This window comes from Pseudopipra pipra, chromosome 3, assembly GCF_036250125.1.
Source record: "Pseudopipra pipra isolate bDixPip1 chromosome 3, bDixPip1.hap1, whole genome shotgun sequence".
Classification (NCBI taxonomy): Eukaryota; Metazoa; Chordata; class Aves; order Passeriformes; family Pipridae; genus Pseudopipra; species Pseudopipra pipra.
Window position 1 is genome coordinate 28382917 of NC_087551.1, and position 21714 is coordinate 28404630.

The 21714-nt window shown below is 40.8% G+C and overlaps 1 long non-coding RNA gene across 1 annotated transcript in view; it reads right to left on the minus strand.

The window, feature by feature from the left end:
- Positions 1 to 21401, minus strand: part of LOC135411169 (uncharacterized) — a 44887-nt gene extending 23486 nt beyond the window's left edge. Inside the window, exon 1 of the long non-coding RNA XR_010429022.1 lies at positions 8818 to 21401. This is a non-coding gene — a long non-coding RNA (uncharacterized LOC135411169). The remainder of the gene's footprint in view (positions 1 to 8817) is intronic.
- Between the last annotated feature and the right edge of the window lie 313 nt (positions 21402 to 21714).

The window sequence follows — 21714 nt, forward strand, 5'->3', positions numbered from 1 at the left end:
CAATGCTGCCTGATGATTCACTCCAACTAGCTTTTCATTCCCTTGGGAACACAGAAGGGAGGCAGGGAGAAGATCAGCACCCCGCAGACCCAGTTTCCCCATACCTAAGCTTACCCTTGCCCTTACTTAAGAGGAGTATGGAAAATCTGTCAGAATAAACACCATTAAGGATTATTGTTAGAATGTATGAAGCAAATACTTAACCCACTGCCTTGAACTCTCATCAGTCCTAATAAAAGGTGAGGGGTGAGCCTGAGGGCTATCCTGCAAACTGGGCAAGCCATGGTGATGCAGAGTTCTACCAGTAGGCCACTGGGCTGGCCTGGCAATAGTTTTTAGCAGAGTGAAAATACCTGACTTTGACAGCTAGCATGCTGGTTTGTGTGTGCATAATTTGCTGTGATCATGCTATAAATCAAGATGAGACTGCTAAAATTATGTATGACCTCATTTGATAGATTATCTAATAAGGAATTTGCTAATGCAGTTTATCACTTAAAAAGCCATACGACTGCTAAGGATGAGTACTTTGCTGCAGCACATTTAAACCTAATTGTCAGAGGAGAAAAGCAAGCGGATTTCAGAGGTGAGTTAGAAGAGCATCCTTATGAGGATGATGTCTTCACTAAATCAGTGGTGCAATGCAGCAAGCAGGGTGGAAAGGAGTCTCCTCTGGATAAAGGTACAGAAAACTGCTAGACAAGGCTGTGCTGTGTGAGAATACTGCATGGACTCACTGACCAGTAGTGCCTTTATAAGTGTAAATAGTTGTATCCTAACAGGCATGCTTGCTTTTATTGTTTGATCTGGTGTTATCTTTTAATTTTTATGACATTTCAGTTCTATTTCACTGTCTTGCAAGCAGATCTAAAATCCCTGATATGTGGAAAGAAACTACCAGCCTAGACCTCTAGCTCTAACTTGCTATTCTGGTTATCATGCCTGTCAGAATGAAAAGAGTAATTGTTTTGCTGCTATATGTTACCATCAAATATTTTTGTTCTTCCAGTCCTGTGACTCATTTAAAAAGACTGAACATCACTTTGAAGTACACAAACAGAACTAGAAAGCAGCTCAAGCCAATGAAACAAAGCTTGTTTTGCAGGTTTGTTAATCACATATTCTGTTCCAATCCTAAATTTATGATAAATATGATTAAAATATAAATGCTGTTTTCTTTACTGATGTTTTTCTTAAGCTCATTCTGGGGTCTAAATGCCTGTATACATTCCCTGGATGTATAATACTGTTCAAAGCCTCTGAGATAAACATTAAAGCTTCTCACAACTCTATGTGTGTGTGTGGAGGGGGAGGTGTTAGAGAAGTGATGATTTTGAACTCCATTTTAGGATTGAGAAAAATGAGGTGGAAACATGAAAGAGCTTACAAAAGACCACACAAAAAAATCATTATCAGAGCCAAGGCTAAGCCTCTGACTTCCCATGATCCCCATCTCATCTCTTGACTGCCCAGAGCAAAACTTGCACATATCCCCTTTCTAGCCCCCGCACCTTGAGCACGTCTGGACTCATTTGTACCCTGCCCAAAAGGGGGAGTTTGTTCTTCTCCAGGGGAAATAATGCATTTTGGCAGGATGTTGATGTACAGAAAGCAAGACATGACCATTGGCATAAGAAGGCAGAAGGTAATTTTACTGAGCACTGCTAAGTCAATACAGTAGTTGATACCTCCACATTGACTTAGGCGCGTAACTAATGATTTGGGATTGTACAGGAGCTACTGGTGTCCCAAGAAAAGCAAAGGTACCTGTAAACCATATATAAAGGGCCTAGGATCAAGGAACTGAAGAAGGATATTTTGGTAGAGTCATAAATTAGAGTCACACAGGGGAACTCCCCGTGACATTTGCATAGGAGGCCCACCTAAATATGATGATGCCTGTGTTGATAATGTAATCCCAGCTGAGTAGCTGGAACTGTTCCTGGGAGTCTGCATTTCTGTATGAACACACAAAACAAAGCTGTGTGTATACATCTAACTGGAATGATTTATTTACAAAAGAGAAAAACGCAAAGTAATGGCAGTATCATCTACCTCATTAAATGGCCAGCTCTAAATGGGAGAAGCCACTTGAGGGGTAACAGCATAGTTCACCAGCATGCCACATCACCATTTGTGGTTTTCCCCACTGACATTAATTGATACAAACTGAGTTAGTGGATTTTACATTCAAGACACTTCTCTACAACAAGGTGGACTCAGGGCATCTGCTCACTCACCCTAGACTGTCAAATAACTCCCTGGTGATAATTTTTGGTCACAGTTGACATGGCTTAGACAGAAGTTTCATCATAAACTGTTCATTAGTCATTCCTTGAGTCATCCTGTTTCATGAGCTCTTACCCCTACCATGATAAAATCTAGCTATCAGTAACAATTCTCAGAGACCTACCAGTCAGTGATTGTGTGATGCAACCTGTAGCAGCCAGGCAGAATTTACTCCTCCGTATTTTATCTCCTGCCAGTTATCAGCAAGGCAAAGTAAAAACAGCTGCTCTGAGCCCACATTATTGCAGTGAGATTCCAAGGGAGAAAAGCTGAACCTCTTTTAAAACCAAGGGAGAACCAAGAAGAGAAATAAGGGTCCTAAGCTTGTACCTTTGAAGCCGAATTTTTTTCCTCAATACATATCATTCAAAATAAATGCTTCTCATGCCTACTGGGCAGTAAACCTTGCAATGTAGCTGCATGTAGTGTGCTTGGCCATATGGTTGGTAATGCACCATGAAGTGATACATATTATAAAAATAGTACTGGTAGAATTATTCTTAAAACACCACTTATGGGCCAAAAATATCCTCTAAAAGAAGCAGACTGTGAAAGTACATATTGAGGTTATTATCTGGTACAACAGGCAAATTCTCCTGCTGTGCAAAATCAAAAGGTGGATTTTTTTTTTCCTAGGAAAACATTAGGTAAACATTCCTAGAAAGACAGAAGTGAAATGCCTGGCAGGAACTACAGCAAGCATCTGCTGCTCAGTGGTTAAAGATTGCCCAGCAAAGTCAAGGGGACACGAGAAGAGAGCAAGGCTGAAGCTGAGGTCATACCTGAGGATCTTTCTACATTCCTCCAAAGGGTGGAAATCCCACCCTACCACACATTCTCCTAGATCATATGGGAGATCTTCAGCTGAGTCACTGTAGAAGAGCAATGTAGAAATTTCCAAAGCTGGAAGGAGTAAAGTTTTACAGACATCCTATTATGTTCAACTTACATAATCTCAGTACTTAGCTGCTTAGATAATATAGTGATAGAGCTTTATGGAATTAAAAGAGAAAAAGCTTCTCATAGATAATATTATAGCAAAAATGGAATTAGAGTGCTCAAAAAATCTGTAAAATAAGTCTCATTTTCTTTCTGGCTTTATTGGACGTTTCCAAGAGGGACTTAATGCAACAAAGATGATACCTCAACACCTAATAGTGATGACATAATTTATACTGAACTGTGACTTCTCAAAGCATTGTTTTGCTTTTGGAAAGAGAAGTCCCTGATGACTTAGACACAAAAAGGGAAAGATCGGGGTTCAGACAGTAGTCTGCAAAACTTGTACTAATTTCAGTGTGGATTCTTGCCTTCATCTGTACATAACACTAACGTTTTGCAAAATACAAGCAACCCTTATCTCCATGTACTGTAAAGATAAGCACAAAAGTCTTGCACAAGTGGCTGCAGCAAAGGACTGTAACTAATGTGGAAGAGTAATGATGCAAGCATGTTACACCTAGAAATATTTCCTCTCTGATCACAAATTTTGGTGTTTATCTGTGTTACATAAAATACTGAGGAGTTAGATCCTCCACTGGTTTAAGTCATAGCTCTATGAAAGCACATGGAATTATGTTGATTTGTATAAGATGATCACATATTTGAAAAACATATTTTGGCCTAGATGGCTGACAGACTTTCAGCAGGGCTCTCTAGAGTAAGGGACTAGAAGGAAATAAGCCCTTTTAGAAAATAATACATACTTCAGTAATGTATGTCTGTCTTACCCAGTGAGAATGTACCCTCTTTTCATATGTACAAGCCACGTTATCTCTAATAAAATAATAACACCTTGTGTTGCAAAAACAGGATAGAGACATATAGTGAACAATACCAGGGGGTGCTTACTCCAGAAGCGTTTCTTCTGCCTTGCTTCTGATACCTTCCTCTGCTTGCTTTTCCAAAGTAGCACCTCTGGTGGTTCAGCTTTTGTGCAGGTTATTCAAGGACTCTTTTTCAAGCACCAGTACACTTACAGGGATAAGGTTTATCTGAAAGGTAGACTATGCAAACGAACATACAATAAACTTATGCAGTTCCACATTTTTTCCACTCCAGAGATTGTTCTTCCATCACCTGACATTTTGGTGCAAAATGCATCAACAGCCTAGAAGCTGGTATGTAAACTTCACATGCCAAAGAGAGGGAATGCTAAGGACATCCATAGCTGAAGAGTTTCTATGATGGGAGAAGACTATATTCATGTGAGAGTGGAAAACTTGGTTTACCAACAGTCAAGCCATTTGCTTTGGAACAATTTGATCACTACTGGCATTAGACCAATTACTACTTTAAATGGTGCAACTGTCCTTGGGAAAGCATAGGCTTCCAGCTTCCATGACCAAACAGAGGACTGAAAAGGGCAAGGAATGATAACAAAGGAATTCAAGCTATCTATTACCAGAAAGCGGACCTGATTTCCAACAAACATCTGCCATTAAAAACTAGTTTGCAATAAAACCTGCATTTCCTTTGTGCAGTCTTATACCTAAGGTTAGCCAGACATGAGAGGTAAAATGCCAAACCATTTTGCTTATTGACAATAAAAGTCTGCCAGTTCTTTGCAGCAATAGTAAAAAAAAAAATAAAGGTAGCTACCCATGATGCTGCTCTTCCATAATTTTGAAGCTGTTGTTCAAGATATTGTATTACTTTTTGTCTTTATTTATTTCCAAGTGTTATTGTTTGGCAGGCAAAACTCTTGGACTGTGTTATGTACCAATCCTTTCAGCATCTAGGTTTTCACAGTGATATTAATACTCAAGAATACTGGAACAGATCTAAAATAAATACACAGTCTTCTTTGCTGGGTCCTATGCATCAACTACTGCTCTAGCATGAAGAAATGCTTGGTATTCCACAACTGCATGGAGAACAGAGAAGGGAGAGCTCACAGTGAAATGCTGGGAGCTCACTCACTGTATACAAACAGAATAGAAATTAATCAAAGCTGTTCTTTGATCCCAACAGTCCAGGCTATGTTCTGTTTGACTCCCCACGGGCAGCCTCCAGCCCCTTTGCTCCTGCACTCACACGGGCACCAGGCATTGTTTAGCCTCCCTGTCCTACAAAGCATCTGGGTTGATGCAGCATTAATCAGCTTGGGATGAACCTGTGCAAGCCAAATAGGTGCAGGGCCCTTGCTCTGTCCAGAAGATCAACACAGGAAACCTCTCATGAAGGAGCAGCCGGCTCTGCTGCTCAGTGCTTCCAGTGACCCAGGTGCCTCAAATCCAACACTCATCATGTTTCCCCCTCTGCTGCTCCCGGAGGACTTAAAGGTGTTCCCTCAGATGTAATAATTTAGCCCTTTCAGGCATCAGTCCTGTTCACCCATGTGAGGACAACAAAGTATTTAAAGCTGGAACATCCAAAGAATACATTCAAGAATCTATGATAAAAGCTACAATTTTATGCACCGTGGAGCATCCATCAAGGAAATGCACAGAGTTAGTGCCACAAAATAATTACATGTGCAGAGTCCATTGTAAACACAGCTTTTATGTGCATCAGCACAGCTGGGGACAGTGTTTAAAAATATAATTATGTAATGCATTTTATGTAGTCTGTGAGCCATTCAAGTGATACCATCGGTTCAGCAAAATTGCATGCAGCAGGTCTGTATCTATTGGCCTGAGCAAAGAAACATTTTTCAAGAGCATTATTTTTTTTTTCTGACACAAAATAGATTTGTCTCCGATGCCTACAGGGGATTTGTGTCTCTGTCATTGGCCACTTTCTCTCTTACTTTCACCAATGAAGGAGAAAGAAATGGGGAGTTATTTTTGGCCTTGCAGCAGATTCCAGCATCTAAATCAGTTAGTTCTGAAACCACTTGGGGTGGTGCCGGTTCTGTTATAATGGCTTTAGAGGGAAGGAATTTGTAATGTCTGACTGTTAGTGAAAGGAAACAAAGCAGCTGTTGTGGGGTAGAAGGGCAAGGCAAGGTCCAGCCTTTAGTACTAGACATGCAGCAAATGATGAGTCGTGGCTAGAGCAGCACAGAGGAGGCTATTACTGAGCCACATACAGGCTTCAGTGTAGCAGGAGATCTCTATTAAAATGCACAAAGAAAACAGGCTTACAGCTATACTTATTGCTCACACCCTCATGCTCTCTCCCCACTCCCCCTCTCTATTTATTTTGTCCTGGTAATGATTATAGCATATGAGCTGTAAAACATGTAGAGAAAGCTTTGCTTTCCTTCTTGTTTAATCTGCAATTGCAGCTGAGTTGAGGTGATGCAACAGTAACATTTCTGAGACAGTGCTTAACAGTGCTGCTAAATGATAAGAGCAGCAGCATGCACAGATATTTAGCTGAGACAAATATTGAGCTTTATAGATACTACTGAATGGTTATTTTAAGGCCCCAAAGCTTTCAACTACTTTGCAGACAGTAGATTATGTGTCTTGGACAAATCCTACATGGAAAATGATGCTCAAACTATCAAAATCTTTCTAGGAGACCAAGAAGATTGTTTTTTCATTTAAAGAGACCATTTAAAGAAATCTGTACCTAGTTTCATCCCACAAGATCCACAGGTGGGAGTAGCAAGATAGGTTCTTCAGCTAGCCAGGAGCTGCTTGGCACAGAAACAGGACTTGATGCTAATTTCTAAATATGGAATTTGCTATCTGTAAAGAGATTTCCTTTTCCCTCTTAGGTCCTGGGTTATGTGTAGCATACTGAAAAGGATAGTGGAGACCAAAATCCTGGTGTCTGCGTTCCTTCTTGCAGGCTAGCATCATTGAGAAACAGAGACATAGCTCCTTGCTTACTCCCTTCCTATGAATACTGTATTTCTTTTTGCTTAGTGGAATGGCATTGATCAGGAAACAGAAGATATCACAGCCAGGAGAGTCCGTCGCTGGCTGCGGCATGGCAGAGCCTGGCGAAGTGGGAGCTCTGCTTTTGGATCACAGCCAGCTGATCAGCAATGCTCAACAGAATAGCTGTTTGTCTGAATGACAGGCACAGGCATTAACAAGCTACATTTTCAAAAGGAAGCAAATACAGGACCATTTGAAAAATCTCAGAATTGCCATATATTTGATTGCAGAGCTCCTAAGGTATTTAGATGCTTCCTTCCCCATGGAAATCTCTGTAAAATACATTTAGTAGATGAAGCATTTTGTGCTCTGTGTGGCACAGCCTGCATAGGTTGTGCAGATGTAAATTAATATAGTGAATGCCACCTCAGATTTACAGGGAAAGCTAGGGCAGCTATCAATGCATTGCCTCCACTGCACAGCCTACTGGCATGTGTGCTAGTGACCATATTTCATGTCACAATTTGAAGATAAGGTTTTGCATGAACACTTTATGTAAGTTGATATACACACACATATATGTAGTGCATAGTACTGAGCAGAATCTTTATGCATTATTAGGAAAGACTGATTTTCTGAAGGTCTAACCAGTTAAATGGTTTCTGTAACTAAACTTGAGGAAAAGCAAACTTGCATTTTTAAAATCATTCAACATGATTTTTAAAGTTGCAAACAGTGGATTTTTTTCTGAGAAACTTCATCAACTCAATTACTACTTTGCAGCACAAGGCGTATGGTGGTACTCAGTCAAAATCAAACTGCTACCTTCTATTATGCAGATAAACAAGGCATAAATAAACAGCACTTTAACTTTCTAAGCAGAATTGATCAGTGGCTGACTAAGAAATCTTCAGGGTGAGGTATCAGTATCAAATGTAGGAGTTTTGTGGTAGTTTTTGTTCTGTAAGATGTAACATGCTCATGAATTTTATATTCTCATGGCAATTAGTAATTGTCCACTGGAATGCGTTTGATACTTTTGAGCAAGACATATTTAACACAATGCCTGAAGACAGTGAGCTGCATTTTCAAAACCATATGTTGAGCAAACACCCTCATGAGGTTATATGTCTATGGCTTGTTTATGCAGGAGATAATTTCTTTGTAAGACTGGCTCAGGTTGTGTGATACCAACAGGTAAAGACCAAATTCTTCTTCATATGTCTTGTCTAATCCAAATGGTATAAAATGAGTTGAAAAATGTACATTTTTGGACCATAAAATGCTATATTTACTACCTTCCAAAGGAAACATGTTAAGTAGAGTACTGTCAGCAGATGAGACATGGGGAAGACACAGGAATGGACAAGCAATGCGACTTCCTTAGGATCACATAACAGCTTTGTAGAGGAATTCACAGCAGAGCCTTGACTTGTGTTTCACAGATTGCTAACCACTCTCAGGTCCAAACTGCTTGCAGTTTGCCTTTCTGTAGAAAGTGTTCTCACAACACTGCACTACCACAGGAGCAGCAGAGAACATGTTCATTGAACATTTGTTAAGCAGATCTGATTTAAGGTTCTTAACACAAAAGTTACTTGAAAGGGTATGCTCTATGCAAGTGCATTCAGCACAACTGTATGGCTTAAATGCTAAAAGCAAATTTGATTATGAAAAACACTTTCAAATGGAATATATTTTATACGATCACAGGGAACCTTCAAAACACAATATAAATAATTTATGTCAGTACCTCTTAGGTGAAGCCTCGCTGGGAATTCAGAGGTAGAAATGTGCAGCCAGAACGTTGTGTCCTAGAAAGAGAAACAATGCCACTTCTACCTTTACCGGAGAACAGTGGATCCCAATGCTGGCATTAGCATGGAAAAAAAATGAGTTAAAAGCACAGAAAATCCTTCTGACTGTGTGTGCAGATATTTCTGAGTGTCCACAAAGAGGTTAGTGCTAAGTATATTTATTAGTTAGCAGAATTACCTAGGTGTAACTAAAACTGATTCCTTGAAGCCAGTCAATCATTCTTAAAATATGGTACATATGTGCAACTGTTACCTCTTCCAAAAAAGACAACTGCCTTGGCACAGCAGAGTAAGTAATACTGCAGGGTAAATGGTGGGATTTGGTCACAGGTCTGAAGGAGTGTTGTAAGGAGAACCCATCAACCCTATGCCCTTAAATTCCTTCAGGGCTCTTTCTTTAATCCCTCATACTAATGTTATTTATACAGTGTTTATTAAAAGTGGTTTCTAATTTCAGGTGCCTCACTGAAACCACCCAACTGCTAGAAGTTTGCACACCTCCATCTCACTCCAACTGAAATAATGGAAGCAATGGGCAATATGTACTAATCCCATCTCCTTCTCCTTCCCTATGATTGCAGTAACACATTCCCACTTTTTCAAACACCACTGCTCAGCACACATGGCTACTCAAGCTGTATTTCCTTAAAAAGGTGGGAGTTGGGGAAGCATTGGCTATTTGGGGACTTGCATGCAAAATACGTTTTTTAAGTAAGAAGATACCATAGCAGATGGATTTCATGAAGGAAAAACACTGAGCAAAATGCCATAGCCAGTCCAAATAGTTACAGCAAAGAAGAAATGTGAAATTGAAACCCAGCTTGTAACCATATCTTGGCAGCATGCACTTGCAGGTAATAATTGTCTTCACCGCCCAAATTCTCATGCTCTTTCCAGTCCATGAAATGGAAAGTTGAGAACATGATCATCTTGACTGGCAGACAGAGCAGGTGGATGGCAGCTTTGAACTACTCGGAAACTACAAGAGACTCAGCCTTTGGAACACATAGGTGCTAGTCAGCCTCTCCCATGGTGACCCTCCAAAGCACCTCATAATCATGATATTTCCTGTTACTCACTATGCACAACAATAGAAGTGGTGCTATGTCCTCATCAACAGGGATGACAACACAACAACAGTTTTAAGGACAAAGAGAAGGTGATAGCCAACTTCTCTACCTGTGGCATCATGTAAGAGCACTGTAAATATTTCTTTCCCCTATAGAAAATGTAGGTAGATGTGGGGAAAGGTTCACAGGAATTCTTACCCTCCATCCTATCCTGAATTTTCTAGAATTCACAGCTGTTGGCTTAGATCTAAAGCCAGTTTTCCACTTATCTGGCACATGCAGGTCAGAAATTGGTCTGTTACAGATTCAGAGAGTTTAAGGCAAAAATAGTCCATTACAATCACTCTTTCTAATCTCCAATGTATTTATTTTCAACTTAGTAACCCTATAAAGAATGCCATAACCATCTATTTGAATGGCTAAAATGTGTCTTCTGAAAAGTTATTGAGTCTTGTCTTAAAGAGGAGCATATGAACAATCACTTGTTAGGAGGTTTTTATTAGTAATAAAAATAATTTCAAAGTTAAGCCAAATTTCTAATTTGAAATTAAAATTACCCCTCAGGTTCCAGATGTCTGAGACGTACTCCACGAGTCTCCACACATTCTCTTGAGCCATTCAATCATTTTTTGGTGACCAATACCACCTTACCATGAGAGTACTTTATACTAAGCAAGATAACTTTAAATCTTCTTTCTGATAGAGCTAAACTGGCTCTGCACTGAGGTTCTCCACTAAAGATCTCAGGCCTCAAATCTGTTCGTGGCTTTCTGCACAAACAGACTTTAATCAATACCTAGGCAACTAATGTATCCATCGTTGCATACCAAAAAATAAAGGATATTGAGACAGGAAAGGGACATATGAGGAGAAAGAGTGTGCACTCCACACAGGAAGTCTACAACATTACAAAAGACAGTGTTCAGTTCTGGACTTCATCTGTTTTACTTTGTTTCCTTATATTCAAACCTTACCTTTAGATCTCTTAGACGTACAGGAACAACAAATTAGGGAAATCATTGTGTTTCCATGGCTGAAGACAAAATTTAAACCCCCTGCACTATAGACAGAAGTGCTTAGACACTGGGCAGGGCAGTGTTCAGGCAAAGGCTGGGACTAAGGAGGTGTGCAGAGTATATTCAGGAGAGCACAGAGCTGCCTGGGGAGCTGGCTGGAGGGGTGGGTGTGCAGTTCTCTCCCTCCTGCTGCCAAGTGCCAGCCAGGGCTGCTTCCACTCAGCCCTGCTGTAGGTCATCTGTTTGGACCTGAACAGGGCACTGATATTTGGGCTCCAGGCCGTAGCTATTCAAGGACTGAATTCATGTTTGCTAAGCTGTTAATTACAGTGTAGGACTTAGCTTAATACCAGTGACACAGCAGGAAGTTCCAAAAGTCTGTACTTCGCCGTTCTCTACCAGTACCAAAAGGACTGCATACCACTCCTTACTCCACATTATTATGCCTTTAAAAATTATCAGATCACAGTTTCAAGAAGGAGCCATCCTAGGAATGGCATATACTTAAAAGAAAGACAATTTCCAATTACTACAGTCTATAAAAGCCAGAGATCAGATTCAATTACACTGCACTTTGCAATTTACAATCTGTTGGTGTTCATTCCAGCAGAGGCTTGTTAAATGCTCTCTTGCTGCAGACCTTCAAAATGTGCTTACCAACTAAAAAAGCAGAGGTTCTTAGTTTGGAGCCTCACCATATCTCGAGCCATCAAAATCCAGGCCAGACCACACCCTCTGCTCAGAAACTCCCCTTAAGCAAGGATGGCACATGGCTGGATTTCAGCTCAGTAAAGATGGGCCTTTCAGCCCTGGAGGGCTACTGAGCGATGTTACTGTGAGCCAAAATTTAATATGTAAGTCACCAGAATACACAAATATGCTGATCAGATTCTGACAGGCTCACTGACCTATTACTTACATGCTTCTAAATCCAGAATTTGAATGGCCTTCAATTTTCTTTTTTTTGAGAAGAAGGCCCTCCTGGCTTCAGTTTGGTTGCTATTGCTGTGGCACATAAATCTCCAGTTAACAACAGGCATGTGGTGAAGGTACTTGCCCTAATGTTTCCTAATGCTCATTCAGCAGGTCATTAAGGGCAATACTCACAACCCAAGGGAGGTGGCAAAATCCAGGGGAGGGACCAAAAAGGCAGTAAGATTCACAGGCAGGTGGCCTTTGTCGCCAGCCTCTTCTCATAAGTACAATGCAAAATATCGCTTAGGTATGCTACTATAAAAATTAAGCAGCACTGGTTGAGCCAATAGAGTTGTATCAGATCAAAATCATCACACCAGATCAAAATTTGGTGCTCTCTAGGAAACTATATAATGGTGGTGTATAATGGATTAAATGGAGACACTAACACAGGTTTCCAAAGAATCCATGGCTCAGGCAAAATGCAAAGTGTCTCACGACCTGTTAAACAAAGCAGATTCAAAATATACCATTAAAGGTGATAGCAAAAATGTTCACAAAAATGGAAAATGGATGCATTTCTAAACTCATCCCAGAGCTGAGTTAACCTCATCACAGATTTACTCCTTCCCCCCTTTTCTGCACATCTACTTGTATGGACCTTGTCAAACACCAGAAAACATGACACTAAAGCAGAGGAGAACACCAACAGAAATAACAACCCATATCTCTCTTAGTATTTAAAGATTAGACTACATTTCAAACAAGAAAATTGCCAGAAACAATTAACTGATCCTCTTAACAAGGCAAATTAAAATTATTTAGGATTTGTTTAGAAGACTAGATACCATAGTACTAGTTACTCCCATTAAATCATGACACAGTGTGAAATTAGCATGCTCCTGAATGGGCCACTGACCTTAGGTCATGGTTATTTAACCTACAGTGTAATAGTGCAATGCAAAAAACCACAGTTCAAAGTGGGCAGCTGCCATTGCAGATTTAACTGTCACCCTGGGAAGAGATCATTTTGTGTGTTCAATTTGCATTTATTTTAAATATTGTGACCTTTCTGATCCCCTTTCTGCATTTCATTTTTTAAGTTTGCCTTAAAAGTGGGTGTTAGTAAGTTTTCATTTTTGTATTGGTTTTGGGTATGGAAGTCAAACATACTTATCTGCTATTGTTCTACTAATACTGAACTACATTACCAGTGACATGGGCTAAAGGGGTTTTGTGCAATCAGGGTAAATCAGAATAATTTCAGAGAAACACATGGAGTCAAGCTCAGATTGCATAAATTACTCCAAAGTCACAGGAGGAACCAGGTCATATAGCAGACGGCAATCTAAAACCTAGATTTGAACAGGTGTCAGTTGACTCTCCTGCCATCAAGAACGATCAGAAAAAGCACAAGGGGAGGATGAACGGGAACGAATCCTGCAGGAGCAGCGGGCATGAGAGCCCTGGTTCTCCCAGAAGTCTGAGGACTGCAAAAGCATGCAGCAGTCTGAAGGGCCGCTGGCTCTTACCGTGCCAGCCCTCTGGGGAGCACAGCCAGAGCTGCACTTGGGCAGCATCCAAGAAGAGGTTTTGTCCCTAAACAGTGGGGCTAAGGAGGTTCCAAGGAAGAGGTAAAATTGATTTTGGCAGCCTTGAGGAAAATCTCAAGGCAGTTTTTGAGGTAAAATGAGGGGAAAGCTAGGAGACAGGCAAACTTGGAAATGCAGCAGCTGCAGTATCCATCGAAATTTAAGTCACATATGGACTAAAAACGAAATCATAATTTCTGAGCTACGAGTACCACTGGGAAAAGGAGCCAAGCAATTCAGTACAAAGGGAGCTTCAAAGCTGCATGTTTTTAGCTAAACAAACTAAATGTTAACAGGAGACACTGACATGAAGTTGGCTTTTATAAGGAAGAACTTTCCCTTCCTCCTTCCAGCACGGCAGCAAGCCAAGCTGAAAGCCGATGATCAAAGGTCAGTCACCGCTCCTGAATCTCACTAGTTATCAGGATCTCCGCTGGAAACAAATGCTTTCACACTACAGTTGAGCACGTTTATAAGGGCTGCTGAAAGCTACATTTCAATTAATGCAGAGGTAATACACTTTGGGTTCTGGGCAACATCAGCATGCGAGGTATTTCGAGTGGCAGTGAGTCAATACTCTATTACTTGCAGCTCGGCAGGCAAAGCGCCTGCTGGGAATAGGGAGGCAGCTATGCTCTCCCCTCCCAGGAGGGGACTAAGGTAGGGAAGCATCCACTTTTGCTGTTTGTCCTGTGCTGGGTTTCTTGGGTAAGCTGAAATCTTGGTTTCCAGGATTATCAGCTCAGAACCACTGTTAGAGCCCTACATTTACTGTAATAATATGTTTCAAAACCTGCCTTAGAAGAAAACCAAGCTTCTGCAGATGAAAAAGCTGATAACATGAATTTTGAAAGCCAGCTTTTGTCTGCACTACTCAAATAGGTCTTAGAAGCCTGCCTACCTACATTCCCCCAAAAGCTGGCATCTCATCACTTCTGTTGGAAAGTACTATATATATATCTCACTTACAAGGGATCATGCAACTGGGGTTACAGAGATAATTATTTATACTTAGGGAAGGAAATGCAGCATTTCACATTTCCTGCACAAAAGACTCATTGGTTTCTCTCAGTTTGGCTCTTGGCCAAAAACTGGATTCCCCTTTCTGACCTTGAGCTGTTGGGAAGTATTTTCTCCAATAGACAATTAAGAAGAAACTGGACCAGTATTTGAGTATTGGTGTGGTGTTGTGCACTTCTGAGCAGGGTGGCCTTGGCCCAGTGACGGCAGATAGACCCTTCCACACCTATCTGGAATTTTCTGTCTCTCTCAGAATTGATCCTGGTATGAACAAGTTACTGAAGGAGAAATTTAGAAAAAAATACTTCAGGATCTGTCTGAATCCTGGTTAACAGGAAGGCAGGGAATTGGAGTTTTTTGCCCATGAGACTGTGCCTGGCAACTCCATCCTGCTCTGTCACATGCATACAACACAGTGCCTGGTGGAAGGAAAAATAAGGAACATGACAAAATCATACATCTAATATGGGTGGGTCAAAATGGAGCTAAAGAGAAAATAAAAGATGATATATCCACAAACACTGATTAAGTTGTGGGTGTTAACGAAGAACAAAACTTTTCTTCATGGAGCTAAACAGTATTTGGGTCTGAACGTTATCCAAACTTAATTTGCATAAAACAGAGAAATAAAGCTGTATTTTTTTAATTAATGAAATTCACTTGGGAGACAGTTGGTACAAAGTCTAAGCAGAAATGAAGACCCACTTCAAACCATAGACTAGGATTTAAAGCCATTGACTTCTCTTTTCACCAGGGCTCATTTCATCCTTCTGCAGGCAGAGAAAGGAACGAGAGAGGAAACCAATGCAACAGCTTCAGGAAAAAAAAAAATCTAACTCTTAAGTTGGAAAATAGCAGCTCAGCATGCTTCGTGGGTTTTCTTCCCCCTTTGAAATTATTGCAGCATTTATTCCTCCGCACTGTATTCAAATTTCTTGTGCATTTATCAAAAAAGAATTTGAGTGGATTGGGAATGCATAGTCAAGTATAGAAATTCGATTTACTTATGGCTTTCTCAAAAAAACGAAGATTTATCTCTGTATCAGCTGATTTTGGAGATGTGCCAACTAAGAAGGTAACACAGAAGAAAAGCAGCAGTTCCATTCTTTTCTTCTTAGCAATTATTTTTTTAGTTAAAGTTGGGAGCAATTTTTTTCAAGTCTGTCATATTGTTGAAACACACTGAAACACAAAACTGCCTGTTGTGAAGCAAATAATCTGTATGTCATGCACTGTTTAAAACCTTACAGTGTCAGAGATCTCTGCATAGGACACTTCCACACTTGTATAGACATTTCTGGTTTCACTGTGGCTCACTGCGCACAGAGTCCACATCAGCAAGACCATCAGTAAAACTTAGTGTGTTACAAAAAAAACCCCAAACAAATTTCTATGTACCTTCTTTGCCAAAGCAGTGCAACCGTGGAAAAACTGAAGTGAAGAGGGCAAAGTTTCCTTTCTTGTTCTGTATCAGGGCAAATTAAAACTGGCTTTCACTCGCTGCTTTTCTCCTAGGTCTGCCTGTTCCAGCTGGCCTTTGAGCAGGGCACAGATCATGGTGCAGAAAGCAGCATTGCAGTTCAGCTCCTTTGAATCACCTGGTTTCCATGTGGAGTTTAACTGCATTATCAACAACACTCACTGCCAAACTCAAAAATGGGCCCTTGACACCCACAGACTACAACTTAATCTGTGCTGCACCTCTCACAGAGCGCTTAGTACTGAAACATGGATGACTGCCTTTCTTTGGAAGTTTGTCACATTTTATTCTGCAGATCAAAAAATTAAGATATCATACAAACCAAATTCACCCACTTCAGCTATTTTGCAAGTCTTGGTTTCATTAGTTGTTCTGTACGTTGTATTCACTTTGAGCACAAAGACGAAAACCCCAGCCAGAGTCAGGTCCTGCTGAAAGCTCTCACTCATTCTCATACTTTCTCTTCCTAACCTTTATATTCTTTCACTGTAAGAAAGACTAAGAAAAAAAATCTTTTCCTCTATTTACGGATGCTAGTGAGAGTAATGGGTTTTGTTCACAGTCTTAATATAGCATCATCACCATTCTCCTCCAGGTTTTCCAAGAAGCAACCTACTTCATCTCATCAGTAGTCACTAAAATCAGTTGAAACGTTTCTATGGATTCCAATGGGCACTGAAAAAAGCCCTTACAAAACCCAGCTTGTGCAGTTTTACTAAGATCTACTTTAGACTAGATGACTTTTTTTTAAGAAAAAATTTTAATACTTGAGTCTATTGCATAAGTTACAGAACATCCCATAGGCCTACAGCTGCCAAAGTGAAAATAAATGGAAACACTCTGAATCACTGAATCATGCTTGCAACACACACAAGAGGTCTATATCTTCCAGTCTTCAACAACCATGGTGAGAAAGGACTTGTTGGGTTCAACAAATCAGTGACCAGCACCAAAAGCCTTCAGGTATTTCAGTTAATTTGCTGGGCAATCAGTCAGAAGGCAAAGGAGAAGACAGTCCTCTTACCAGTCTACTCTCTGTGGCGTTTGCTGTCATAGAGTGTAATTCTTGCTAACCTCTGACAGAGGCACCAACAGTCCTCCCCCAAGTGATGTGGTTGCTCACCTTTGTTCTTGTTCACCCATTAACCTGTTCAAAGGACAATTGCAGCATTTCAGCTACAAGGTGCAAGAAGTACTAGTACATTATGAAGTTTGTAGCAGTTTGTAGCAAAAAGGGGGTTTAATTATCTCTGCTCTTTTAATACCTATTGCTTTTCATCCTGCAATCTCATGCAACACTTCTCACTCATGGTGTGCCTGTGAAGGAGAACACATTCAGCGTCTGTCACAGCCCTTCTTGCAAGTGTTCTTCTGAGGCTGCTCTTTCTTCTCCCACTTCTGAAAATATAATTACAATTTACAACATGCAAAATACCTCAGCAGAAGATCAGCATTTCAAGGTGGCTTACATTTTTTTTTTAGTGCTGTTTCCTCATCACATTATGAAAATATTTTTGTTCCCACTTAGTTTGTCATAACTTTGGATATGTTAGATGGTGGGATAGTTCACATAGCAGTGAGTGCAGAGCAAGGTGACTACTTCCACCGGACTTAGTAAAACATAGCCTACTACTACTACACTGAACAGGAACAAGTTTTACTCAAGCAGGGTATTATTCAGTTTAGCCATAGGCTCATTTATATCAGATTCTGTCATCACAGAGTCATGAGATAATATTGTTCCACAGCTTCCAGAACCAAAGTCCAAGAAAGAGAAAAAAACCCCAACAAACCAACCCCTGAGTCTTCAACCCAGTTGAAGACTTTTCCCCCTTCCTGGCAAGCAAACCAGCATCAGCAGCATTATGTAACTCCCACACATTGCAGACCCTAGGAGCCATTGTTTCTAAAGCATCAGGCTCTGCAATTCCCATTTTCGCACTGTTCCCTAATGTCTCTCCCCAAAACTTCTACCTACAAGCAGCCTAAGGCTTTCATGCCCTTGTAACAAGGGCCTCTCTTCCTTAACAGAGTCCTCACTATCAGATCTTCAGTCTTAATTCCTATGGATGTCCTGTATCTCCCAGCAAGACTATTTCCCTCCTCATGTGAGTTTGTGTCCACTCCCTTCACGTAGGATGAGTAAAACAGAATTAAGGTTGAACTCCTGTTCCTCTGAGGGGTCCAGCTCACCACATGACAGGATGGTTGGCACATTTGCTGGTTTGGTCCATCGGCATAGAAATGCTCATTCCACCCAAGCTTCCGGGACATTGGCTGCAGCTCAGCAAAGCAGATAGACATGCTTAACTTGAAACATGAGAACAGCCCCTAGGAATCAAAGTAGTGACATTGCCTACTCACCTACCTAAATGCTTAACTGCATCAGAGCTGATGTGATCTAGCTTTGGCTCTGGATTCAAATGCTGGAGGCTCAGTTTTTTGGTTGCTGCTTTAAAGGACCGTGGCAAGCAGCCTTTTTCAGATACTGAACTCCAGCAGGTTTAGCTAATGTCAGGGGAAATCATGAGTCCTTTGGAATTGTCTGAAAATTTAGGCACATAATGTGTAAAGGAAGATTGCACAAAAAATGCAGCCAAATAACTAAATCTTGGCAATAAAACAGCCATTTACTGAGGAAACAGCATACAGAGAAGAGGAATTAACTGGGAAGTACTATTTTGTAAAATTATTTGTCCAATTTCCATGTTAGCTATCAGCAAATCTTGGAAATTGCCTTGGAGATTTCCAGTCACTGAAACACTGTTGCCAGTTCTCTATTTCCATTCCACAGAGATAACAAAGCTCCACTGAACAGTCCTCCCCTGCCTCTATGCTGCTTTTACACAACTTTTCCGATATTTTCTACATGGTGACATTTTTAAACAATAAAAAACTTCCACCTGGCATGGGACACTGTCACTCTCCCTCTGTGCATTTCTGAAGCACAGTAGGATCTGTGATTCACCACTGCTATGTGTACAGAATGAAGGGGCTGCAGAATGGCTGCAGAAAAAAAAAAAAAAGATGTACAAGACCGCTACTATGAGACATAAAGCCAACTCCACCAGCCCTGCACTGCCACTGCAGCACACACTTCTTGGTACAGAGAGAGTCATGAGGGCTTGAAAAGAGACCCTAGGAAACTGCATTTCTGCCAGTCCTCCTGAGATTCACTGGAGCAGGATAATAAAGTTAGGTCGCTATTTATTGCCACATTAAATCCCTCCACTGAATAAGAGTAGGCCAGGTACAAGCACTAAAACAAGAACAAGCCTGGCCTTTAATCCAAACCCTGAGACTTGACACAAGCATAAAAATGTAACAGTAAATATATTTTTTTAAAAGGTTCCATTTCCTTTAAATGCACTTATCTCTAGGGTTGCAGCTGCCAGCCAAAATCTCTCCATCTCCAGAGATAAATAGTGAGATCATGAGATCATATCCTCTGAAATTAATTCCCTGGTATTCAGTTTCTCCAGCTTCCATCCATGAATTCTGCAGAAGATGTTTCAGGAAACACACTCCATCTCAGCTAAAGATTACTTGTTAATAAACAAGATTATTTTATGAACATAGAAATTAGAGAAGGTCAATAAACAAACCCTATTTTAATAACTTCTTTTGCATTGTTCCCCCAAGAGAACCAGAGCAGCGAGTGAATTTGTGTTTGTATGAAAACTCCAGCTCCACATACTCTGCTGCTGCTAATCAGTGCTCTTAATTGCTCTGGGACAAGCCTCTTTGCATCAGCTGAGGATGAGGCCTCCCCTGGATTGGTGTCAAAGACAACTATGCTAAAATGAGGAATAGTAATACTGATACAAAACAGAAATAAGGTGCAGGAGAACATGGCGCTATCCAAGAAGGGCAGAGTGCATCTTAGGCAGAAAGGTTACGTGTTTTTAGAAATAGGTTGCAATTAAATCATCCACCAGTAAGTGGGTAAATGGTCATTGTTTTGGCTGAGCAATAAAAGCAGGGAAGCTTAACAGTTTGTTAAAGCATTTTATCCCCTGCATGGCCATTTTCACCCTATCTATCTATGGCCTGCCTTTTGAGATATCACTGTATTAAAAATGTTCTTCACTGAAGGTACTTCCACACTGCAGCAGATGTCACTGACTTGGCAGTATATGAAGGGTCTATTAAAAGTAATGCAATTAATTACTTGGGTTGTCATCACAGCACTGCTTTTGAGATATTTAAAATGGTTTATTATTGATAGCCTTATGCTGGAATGTGCTGAGCACCTTCCCACTCACCCATGGACATGGAGACAAGGGCCAGCGCAGGCCTCCCAGCCATGGAGCATCCTCATGTCTCCTCCTGACGTTGCTGCTTTGTGTGGCACTCAGCAGTGCCACCACTTCTAGGAGACCTGACCCAGCAACAGGCAAAGTGGTGAGCCCTGGGTGTTTGGAATACCGAATCCTGTATCAGTTGATGATTTGGGGAAGCGATATTCATGGCAGCCTTGGTAGGACCCGCAGCAGAGTGGAGGACCATGACAAGAAAGAAGCAGCAGAGAGGAACTGCGATGTACTGATCCTAAGTCCACTCCCCTTTGCTTTGCTGAAGGGACCGATCACACACAACCTGTGGTGATAACAAGGGTGAAGAGAGGACTCAGGGTGAAGGAGCAAAACTGAGCCTGGGAAAGGGGGAAGAAAAGGTGTTTTCTCGAAGTGTTTTAGTGTTTGTCTTTTTGCTTTCCAATACCCAAATCATTAAATACATAAATAATTGGAAATATATTAAGTCAATTTTCCTCAAGTCCAGCCTGTTTTGCCTGTGATGGTCACTGAAAGTGATCTCTCTGTCTTCATTTCAACACATAATCTTTCTCATTCTTGACCTTCCTATTCTCTACCCCTGTTGAGGGGGAGAGCGAGCCAGCAGCTGCTGGGAGTTTGGCTGCAAGCTATGGCCATTCCACCACACTTAGATACCAAATATCTCACATGGACAAATACTGAACCATGTGCAAGGAACTGGGAACTACAGCACCTATGGAAACCTCAATGAAAGGCAATGGCTCTTAGTGCTCTTTGAGCACTGGACTCAGCCAGAGCTAGACCACCACCTTTGCTAAGCTGTCTGGCTGCATCTTATTTCTTCATGAGGAAGTGTCTCTTGGGTTCTCCTAAATTTCTGCCAGCACATTTGACTTCCATCTTGGGAAAGAAAATGCAATATAGCAAAGCATCCTTGAAAAATTGCCGAGCTCTGCTCTGTGGCAGTAATGATGGCATCTATTGCCAATAAAATAAAAAGGAACAAATTCTGAGAGGCAAAAAAAGTACCTATAGGCATACAGAGAGAAGTAAGACTAATCTACTGTTTGGGTCTCTAAAGCACAAATCTTTGGGTTATTTCAGTTGCTGATATTGCTGCTGTTTCTTTCATTTTAGACATACTCCCAGCAAACAATATCTCAGATATGAGGCAGGTCATGTGAACTAAGATCTCCCTAAACAGAGTATAAATAAATATGAATCTGAAATATGAAAAGAGGAGGACGTCTCCAGGCATCTTTCTCAGCATCCTCCCTCGGTGATATGTAAGACAGTCATTGACACAATAATGATGGTCATGTACAGTATTAAAGGGGAAGTTTTCTCAAGTGCTACCAAGGGCCAAGAAATATTACAAGGGAAGTAATATAAGCGTGGTTAAAGTAGAAAGAAAATGGAACACAAGCAGATTTAGGACCTCACCTGAAGTCTCTTGAATTCAG